Below are 8,647 nucleotides of genomic sequence, written 5' to 3'. Positions count from 1 at the left end.
CATTAGCCATTTAAAAGTTACACTCGAATTTTTTTTTAATGAAATAACATGAAATTAGAGAAAAAAAGGAAATATAGCTTTAAAAGAGTAGGGGGGGAAATAAGTAAAAGATAAATTAGTCTTGCTCCATAGCATTATGGATACTTAAATCTTTCTCATGCTACAAGATAGATGCAGATAAAAACTCCTGAGGTTTACATCCATCGCTTGACTTCCAGCTGTGTTCCTTCAAGCCTGGATTAACATTTTCCTACATACAACTCAGTTTACTTACTCTGTGAAAGCAATAGGGAGGACTAACACTTCTGATGTGAGGGCTTACCAAGCTCTTTACAGGGCTGCTCATCCACCTTTGACATGTCACCTGTGGCTCCAAGAAGCTGTAGCATGAGCAGCCACCATATCCTGCTAAACCACCCTGGAAGATGGGTTAAAACCTAGTTGAGGGGAACTGAGGGAGATGTCTACCCCAAGCATGGGGAGACTCCCCCCCAAAACCAATAAAATGGGCAGATGAGAACAGTTTGTTCCATGGAGGGGACTGAAGCAGGTGCTGGACCAATGCTGGACCACTGCCAGTTATCTGGACTTTTGTCTTGTGACTAGAATTCAACAGCTCTGGTTGGTATCAGAGAGTGATAACTCTGCCTTACTGCCATGCTCGAGTCAAGACATCACCATCACCTGCTATTTTATCCCATCATGATGTCATTGGTCCTCTTCAAAAAAAACAAAGGATAAACAACAGCAGCAAACATCATTCATAAACAGCAAAAATGTGAAGAAACAGTGTTCCAACACAGATTTTATAGAAAGCATTTTGGAGGGAATATTCCATCTCTCCTCCCCTGACTCTCAAAAGAGACTGACAATGGGGGTAAGGTCAGCTTCATTCACTGGTTCTTTCCCTCTCCCTCTCTGCTCTGATTATCCTTTTCTTTCCTAGATTTCTCCACCCTTGCTTGACATCTGTGTGTGTGTGTGTGTGTGTGTGTGTGTGTGTGTGTGTGTGTGTGAAATCCCACATCCAAGAGGACCCCAGATGAAGGGACTAACTTTACTACCACCAACATAAAGACTCCATCCATCAAATTCAAGTAGAAACAAGGGCCACTGGGAAGTACACAAGTACCTAAAGATCCCTAGAGGTTACATGTAAACTTAAAAAACCATATGTTATGCTTAGAAGAATTGTGCAGATTTAATTTATATTGGATTGCTTGCTGTCTTGGAGGTGGAGAGGGAGAAAAGTTTGGAACACAGGGTTTTGAAAAGGTGAATGTTGAAAAATATCTTTGTGTATATTTGGAAAAGTGCAATTTTAAAAAAGAAAACCATATATTAACATTGTCTTTGTTCTATTGTACTTTTATTTAGTTTGTTAACTACTTCCTAATTACATTGTAATCTGGTTCCTGCCTTAATCTGGAGATTTGCAGCAGCCAGTCAGCTAGTAGTCCATGTTTGACACTTTTGCTATACCTAGAACAAAGCTCAGGTTTCTCTGTGACTCCCCAGATTTCTGTAGCTCCATGGTCACTATTTGCAGTTCCAAAATTACTGGAAAAAAAAGCTGAATTTGTCCCCTGGACTAGTCTAATGCCCTACTCCCCTTCCCACCAATCTCAAATTTCTTCTTGTTTTGCTGAAATTGTGTGAGATTATAGGAAAATTTGACTTTTCGGCAGTGACTTGAGGCTGTGGAGCACCTATTTTTAAAAGAGGGAAAGGTGCAACTTTCCCGTCAGGGGCTTGCCTGTCAGCTCCAGGAAGGCCTGCTTGGTGACTGGACATAGTGGAAAATCTCTGAACCTGTGTTATGGTCAGCCCTCATGCAAGAATAGTCCTTCTCTCAGCCTCAGCTTCTTTATCTGTGAATAGTGATAATAGCACTTATTACACAGGCTAGTTTTAGGACCAAATAAAATAAGATACATAAAGTGCTGTATACATATTAACTTTTATTATCTCTGGGCATTCATTTACTCACCAGTAAAATGGATACAATAATACTTAAGGACTTACCCACAGAGTTACTATGGTAAGAAAAATCCTCAAATTGTCATAGAAATGTGAATTATCATTGATATTATTATCAGATGAACTGAACAATTATCAGTAAATCAAATGAGGCCTAGGAAATATGCTAAATGGTTTGAAAGAAAAAAATCATAATTTTAAAATTAGGACGGAGAGAACATAGTAATGACTGTTACTTTTTGTTTTTTGTTTTCAAGGTCATTTGAGGGAGTTTCTGATGATTACCATACCATACCAGTGTTAGGAAAAATTGAAGAACTAAGAAAATGTGTGGAGCAAATTTCAACTTTGTAGGTTAAACTGAAAGTTCTCTGGTGTTTACTACCCAGAGTTTGGGCCCACATGTATCCTCCAGGAAAAAAAAAAATCTGTCTGGAAAGCTGAGCCCCCAACCACAAAATGATAGTAGTAAGAAATCAAGTGAATCTTAACACCATCTGAAGGTCTGAACTCAAAGGCAAATTGACAAATCTCTTACTAAAAGCCATAGGTTGCATGGCCTTCGCTTCTGGACCAGAATATGAATTATAAACCACCAGTATCACCATTATACACAAATTCATTACTGAGGTCTCCTCTTGCTCCAAAGTTACTCCAGTCATGGTAGTTCATGATGAACTCTTTTTATCTGAATTTGATTTGATTGACATTTGATATTTATTGATTGACATTGATATATGACAAAGAATTTCAGAGTTGGAAAGGAGACTTCACTAAACATTAAATCTAACCCATCAACCATGAAGAAGGAAAGAGGAACCAGAGGAGGAGGAGGAGGGAGGAAATAAAAAGAGGAGGAGGAGGAGGTAAAGGAAGAAGGAGCAGGAGGACTAGGGGAAAAAAAGAATAATTTTCACTACAACTGTTTTAGGACAGGGTACCCATTTTCCTGCAAAAAAAGTGAATAGTTTTTTAATGGATTCCCATTAGTTGAAGAATGGCTGAATTAATCATGGTATATGAATGTTAAGGAATATTATTGTTATATAAGAAACGACCAGCAGGATGATTTCAGAGAAGCTTGGAGAGACTTGATGAACTGATGCTAAGTGAAGTGAGTAGAACAAAGAGATCATTGTACATGGCAACAAGAAGATTATACAATGATCAGTTCTGATGGTTGAGGCTCTCTTCAACAGTGAGATGATTCAGGTCAATTCCAATGATCTTGTGATGAAAAGAGTCATCTACACCAGAGAGGACTGTGGGAACTGAGTCTGGATCACAGCATAGTATTTTCACTCTTTTTCTTGTTGTTTGTGTGCATTTTGTTTTCTTTCTCATTTTTTTTTCATTTTTGATCTGATTTTTCTTGTGCAGCACGATAACTGTGGAAACCTATATAGAAGAATTGCACATGTTTAAGTTATATTGGATTACTTGCCATCTAGGGGAGAGGTTAAGGGGAAGGGAGGGAGAAAAAAACTGGAACACAAGGTTTCAATGTTGAATGTTGAAAATTAGCTATGCATGTGTTTTGAAAATAAAAAGCTTTTTTAAAAAACGAACAGTTTTCCCAAAAAGTAAACAAAATTGTCCCTGAGACTTAATTGGGACCTACCTCTTTAGGCACAGTTAACTTGGTGGATTTCTGAAGACCGTGAGTCACCAAATTCTGCCCTTCTGACCAGATAACCTATTTCTAAATGTAGATGGGTATGCAAGGGGCGTGTTGCTTATCCTTGCTTAGTTAACTATTCTTTTGTTAACTATTCAATGACTTGAAAATGCTTAATTTCATCTCATATCAAATCTGAACTGTTATTATTGAGTCATTTTCAGTCTTGTCCAATTCTGTGTAACCTCCTTTGGGGTTTTCTTGGCAAAAATACAGGAGCAGTTTGGCATTTCCTTCTCCTACTGCTTTAACAAATGAGGAAACTGAGGCAAACAGGATTAAGGGATTTACCCAGGATCACACAATAAGTGTCTGAGGCCAGATTTGAATTTATGAAGAGACTTCCTGACTCCAAGCCCAGTGCTCCATGAACAATGGCATCTTAGCTGCCCTCAAATCTAAACTAACTTCATACGACTGTTAAGCCTAGCCCTAACAATAACTAGCTAACTTCCAGAAAAAGAAAATGTTCAAAGACACATTTTAAAATTTAATCTGCCATATTAAGTTTTTCTCTATTACTTAAGTCTATGTCAACAAAGGAAACAAGCCTTGATTTGTAGGTTTGGTGATTTTCAAGTTCTAAATACTCTCACTAGATACTTAACAGTGATCTTAGCTGTAGCCCAAATTTATTCAATATCTTACCTTTGCTTTATAAGAAGGTATTCAGCACTTCCCTTTTAGGAGGAAGTTTTTCCTGGATTTAGTATGTTTTCTTGAGCTATTCTCTGATTATTTCCTATGTCAGATTTGTCTTCCACAACAAGATTGTAAGCACTTTGAAAGAAGGGAAATAAGGGGTCCTGGGTTCAAATTTCAATATTGGGCAAATATGCTATATAATAAGTAAAAGAACAGGAATCAGGAGGCCTGAATTGAAATTCTAGCTTTATAACTTACTAGTTGAACAAGCCACCTGATCTCTTTGATTCCCTCCTTTTCTCATCTGTAAAATGAGGATAATGACACTATATATTAACCAACTCAAATAAAAACACTGCAGACTGCACCTCGACTTAGAAAATCACAAATTAACATTGCTATCCTGTATTGTATTTTTATTTATTCTGTTAAACATTTCCCAATGATTTTAATCTGGTTTGGGACCCTCTCCAAAGTTTGTCTTGTCTTCAGGACTCTGTTTTACATGACAAGGTTGTCATGAGGAATATAGGATTTTTCTATGACACAGCAGAGAAAATATTGGACTAAATGTCTATCTTGTTCTATCATGAAATATCTGGATGTCCTCATACAAGTCTTTTCTCATTGGTAGAATGAGGGGGAAGAACTTAATCATCTCTAAACATCTTTCTAGTTCCAACAATCATGAAAAATAGAGCCAAGGAACATATACACATTTAAACTACCAATGTATGTAAAGAAAGTTTTGAAAGTATTCACGTCTTAGTGAAATACAAAATATAGGTCCTTGCTGAAAAGGGGCTAGTGCTTGAGTCTGGGAGTTAGATATACTGTTGCTCCAATTCTCTGTGTCCAAGGACAAATCCTCCCACCACTCAGTGCCCCAGAAAGTGACTCCAACCAGCAAAGGGAGTTTCCACACCTAGTCTTACTACACTATGAAATCACAGGTCCAGATCAAAACAATTTAGTAAACCAAAGCACAAATCTGACTCATTTAATTTAATCCTTCCTCTTTTATTTTCTTGATACTGTTACAGAGAAGCTGTTTCTACACAAGACAATGTGGATTCCCTATCCTGATTCTGGGGCCATGATGTAAACTGCTTTTGCCGATGCCTGAAGGCAGAACCAGAACCACATCTAGTAAATCTGCCATCAGAGCCAATTAAAAAAAATATGGAATAAGCAGCTCAAAAGTGTAACTGAAATCAACTTTGTAAGGGAGGGTGCTGAGCCAGGAAAGAACTAACTAAAGGGGAGGAAAGGAGTTCATCATTCCTATTTTAATTAATGAATCCCATTAACCAGGTGCTAACTTAATTGTTTCTACAATCACTGACAGATCTAAATAATAGAGCTCTGCCATTGCTACATCCTTGTGTAGGGAAAGATGCTGACAGTGGCTGCTTGATTTGGCAATTGATGCTAATGAGGATATTTGCTTTAGGGGGAAAAAAAATCATCTCCCCCTAAAATGAAAATGTATTGGATGGGGAAAGGAAGAGGAGAATAAGGAGAGTGAGATTAAAAGGAAGAAGACAGAAAGGAGGAGAAGAGGAAAAAGGAGGGGAGAAAGAGAAGGAGGAGTGGGAAAGTGAAAAGGAAGAGAGAGGGAAGGGGAGAGAATCAAAGAGGAGGGTAAGGAAAGAAAGAAGGAGGAAGGGAAGGATGTAGAGGGTCACAGATAGTGGGGGAACTCTGGGTGAGGTAGAAGACCCTTCAGCCCAGAGGAAACCTGCTGACAATATCTGGTTTGGCTCCCCATTTTCCCTTTGGTGTTCTCACTTCCCTTAGGTGTTCTCACCTTTCCTGGGAAGTCAGGGAGGGTGTGACCACTTGTGTGCTCATGAACCAACGATGAAATTATGAAAGCAAAAATATTTTGGGGGGAGATGGCCTCTTGGGTTAGCCCAGACAAGGTGAGGAAAATCTCTAGATTTTTTTTGACATAGCTGACATAGCATACTCCAAGAATTCCCTGCCTTCCTCATTCAGGCAACAGCTCTTCCTTCCCAGCTACAGTTCCCTACTGACTCAAATGTGCATTTCTGTTTCTTTTTGGGCGGTTCATTGGACTAGAAATGTCAATACTACTCAGAGTCTTTTCATGTATGACCTTCGTAACAAGAGTCATCAAGTGCCAGCCCCTCCTGGTGGTCTGACCTAATGTTGAGCTCAGTAAGAAGTACAGCTGGCAGGGTCATCTCCAAAGGATAAGGGCAGCCAGAGGAGGACAGTTAAAAGTTGATCTGATATTCCAAATTAATCAATTTTTAAAATGAACTACTGAATACAAATGGTATATAAGCCTTCTGACCTTCTGCCTGCAAATGACTATGTACATACAAATAAGATGGAGACATGGTCAGCCAGTACAATTTTACTTTTACTATGCTACAGTCAGAAAAATGCTGGATGTGAAATCCTAAGACCTGGGTCTACATTCTAACTATCTTATCTTGTACAACATTGGGCAAGTTCCTTAACTTCACTGCCTCCAGCTCTTTATCTGTAAAAACGAACTTGTTGGAAACAATTCTCCAAACAAGAATTGGACACTATTAATAACTATATGAAACATTGCTCCGCATCATTAACAATAAAAAGAAATCAATCAATAAATATTTACTGAGCTCCTACTATGAGCCAGGCATTATGAAAAAAAAACAAAAAACTTACACAATCTCTTCTCTCAAGGAGTTCAATGGGAGAAGACAACATACAAACTATTATATACAATCAAACTGCACATATGCATGTATACATTTATATACATGGCAAGTAAATTAGAAATAGTCAAGAGAGAAGGAAATAGAAAAAGCTTACTATAGAAGGTGCTATTTTGGTTTCATCTCACACCCACTCAACTGGAAAAGATGAAGAGAAAAGGAGAATTAGTTTCCAAGCCATTTCCACACACACCATCTTCCCAGTTCAAAACCCAATAGAGAACCTAAGGAGAGTTTTATGAGAACTCAAAGGCTTTTAGTAGACAAGAGTTATCAGTGAGTTTACCCTTTAGACATAAATTCTCTGAGTTCCAGTCCACTTTCCCTGAGAACCTTATCTTTTTTGTAACTATTGTTCTTGCTATATGTTCTCAATAAACATCCCTTTTGGGGAAAAAAAAAAAAAAAAAAAAAAAAAGCTAATCGATATATATCACTTGGGCTTGTAACTGTACTAGAAAGCACCAGTGATACTTGGGGATTTTCCTAGAACCTTAAGGGAGATAGGAGTTGGAGAACAGAGGGAATGAAATCTATGGGAAAGGAGAATGAACATCACCCAATAATAATGACACCCAAAAAAAGAGATAAAAAATATACCTTTCTTCCCTCTTTGCAGAAGTGAAGGACAATGGGGAAATTATGCAGATCACTGTCTATGCTGTTAAAACCCAGTTGATATGTTTCTTAGTGTTCCTGGCCTGCCTTTCTCCCACAATTTCTTTTATTCATTGCTAGAAGTATAACAGTGATCTTCTGATGTCCCATTGGCTGACATCTGGGTGTGTAACATTTCACCTCTTACCCAGGGTTTCCAAGTATCCTTAAGAGAGCTTGGAGGACATCTACTTTCCTTCATTGGCTCAAGTCCCCAGTCATTGTATTCCCCTCTAACACCCCAAAACCATTTAAGTATTAACAGTGACATTAGCTTTTACTAGGGAATATTTACTTAAAAAGTAGAGTAAGAACAATTATATGAATGCTTTTCCAGCATAAAAGGTATAATTCCTCCTTCTCCCCATACCACCACAATCTCTAGGGAGATGAAATTAAATTCACAGTTTAGTTCAGTTCCTATATAGCATCAATCCCACCAAAATCTAAGTCTGAAGAGCCCTTGGGCTTCTATCCAGGTACCCTGGCATCTCAGAGCTTCTTTCCTGTGCTGGCAGCAACATCCATCCTGGAACCCTGGTTCCAAGGTTTGCATGGCTCAAGATCCCAGATACAGGTACTCTACCACCTGCACAGGGAACTCACTAACTCAGATTTAAAACCCATTCTCTGGGTTCCTATGTACCCAAATCAGTCCCAAAAGTTGGCCAATGACTACATATATATTGGACAATGTATATGGACAAAGAATTAGTCACCGAACTGAATAGGAGAAAGAAAGTGGACTAGACTACTTGAAAAATTATGTGGTGCTTTTATTAACTGAAAACTCCTCCCTGAAACAAAGCTCCATCTTTTTTGAACACCAATATTTTTCTAGTGATGCTGGAGTTCAGTGACATAGCACAGTCAACCAGTGGGTAAAAGAGAGATGTATGGTGGACAAAGATAAGCTATGACACAGTGCCAACAAAATAACATGAAGGTGAAA

The 8,647-nt window shown here is 38.3% G+C and overlaps 1 long non-coding RNA gene across 1 annotated transcript; it reads right to left on the bottom strand.

The window, feature by feature from the left end:
- Positions 1–1,347: 1,347 nt before the first annotated feature.
- Positions 1,348–7,754, bottom strand: LOC141540552 (uncharacterized). Its single transcript, XR_012481582.1, has 3 exons — positions 7,639–7,754; positions 7,136–7,176; positions 1,348–3,378 (listed from the first exon to the last, which is right to left on the bottom strand). It is a non-coding gene; the product is annotated as an uncharacterized LOC141540552 (long non-coding RNA).
- Between the last annotated feature and the right edge of the window lie 893 nt (positions 7,755–8,647).

This window comes from Sminthopsis crassicaudata, chromosome 4, assembly GCF_048593235.1.
Source record: "Sminthopsis crassicaudata isolate SCR6 chromosome 4, ASM4859323v1, whole genome shotgun sequence".
NCBI classification, from domain to species: Eukaryota; Metazoa; Chordata; class Mammalia; order Dasyuromorphia; family Dasyuridae; genus Sminthopsis; species Sminthopsis crassicaudata.
Note: the sequence above shows the minus strand (reverse complement) of the source record. Positions and strands in the feature narration are given on the sequence as shown.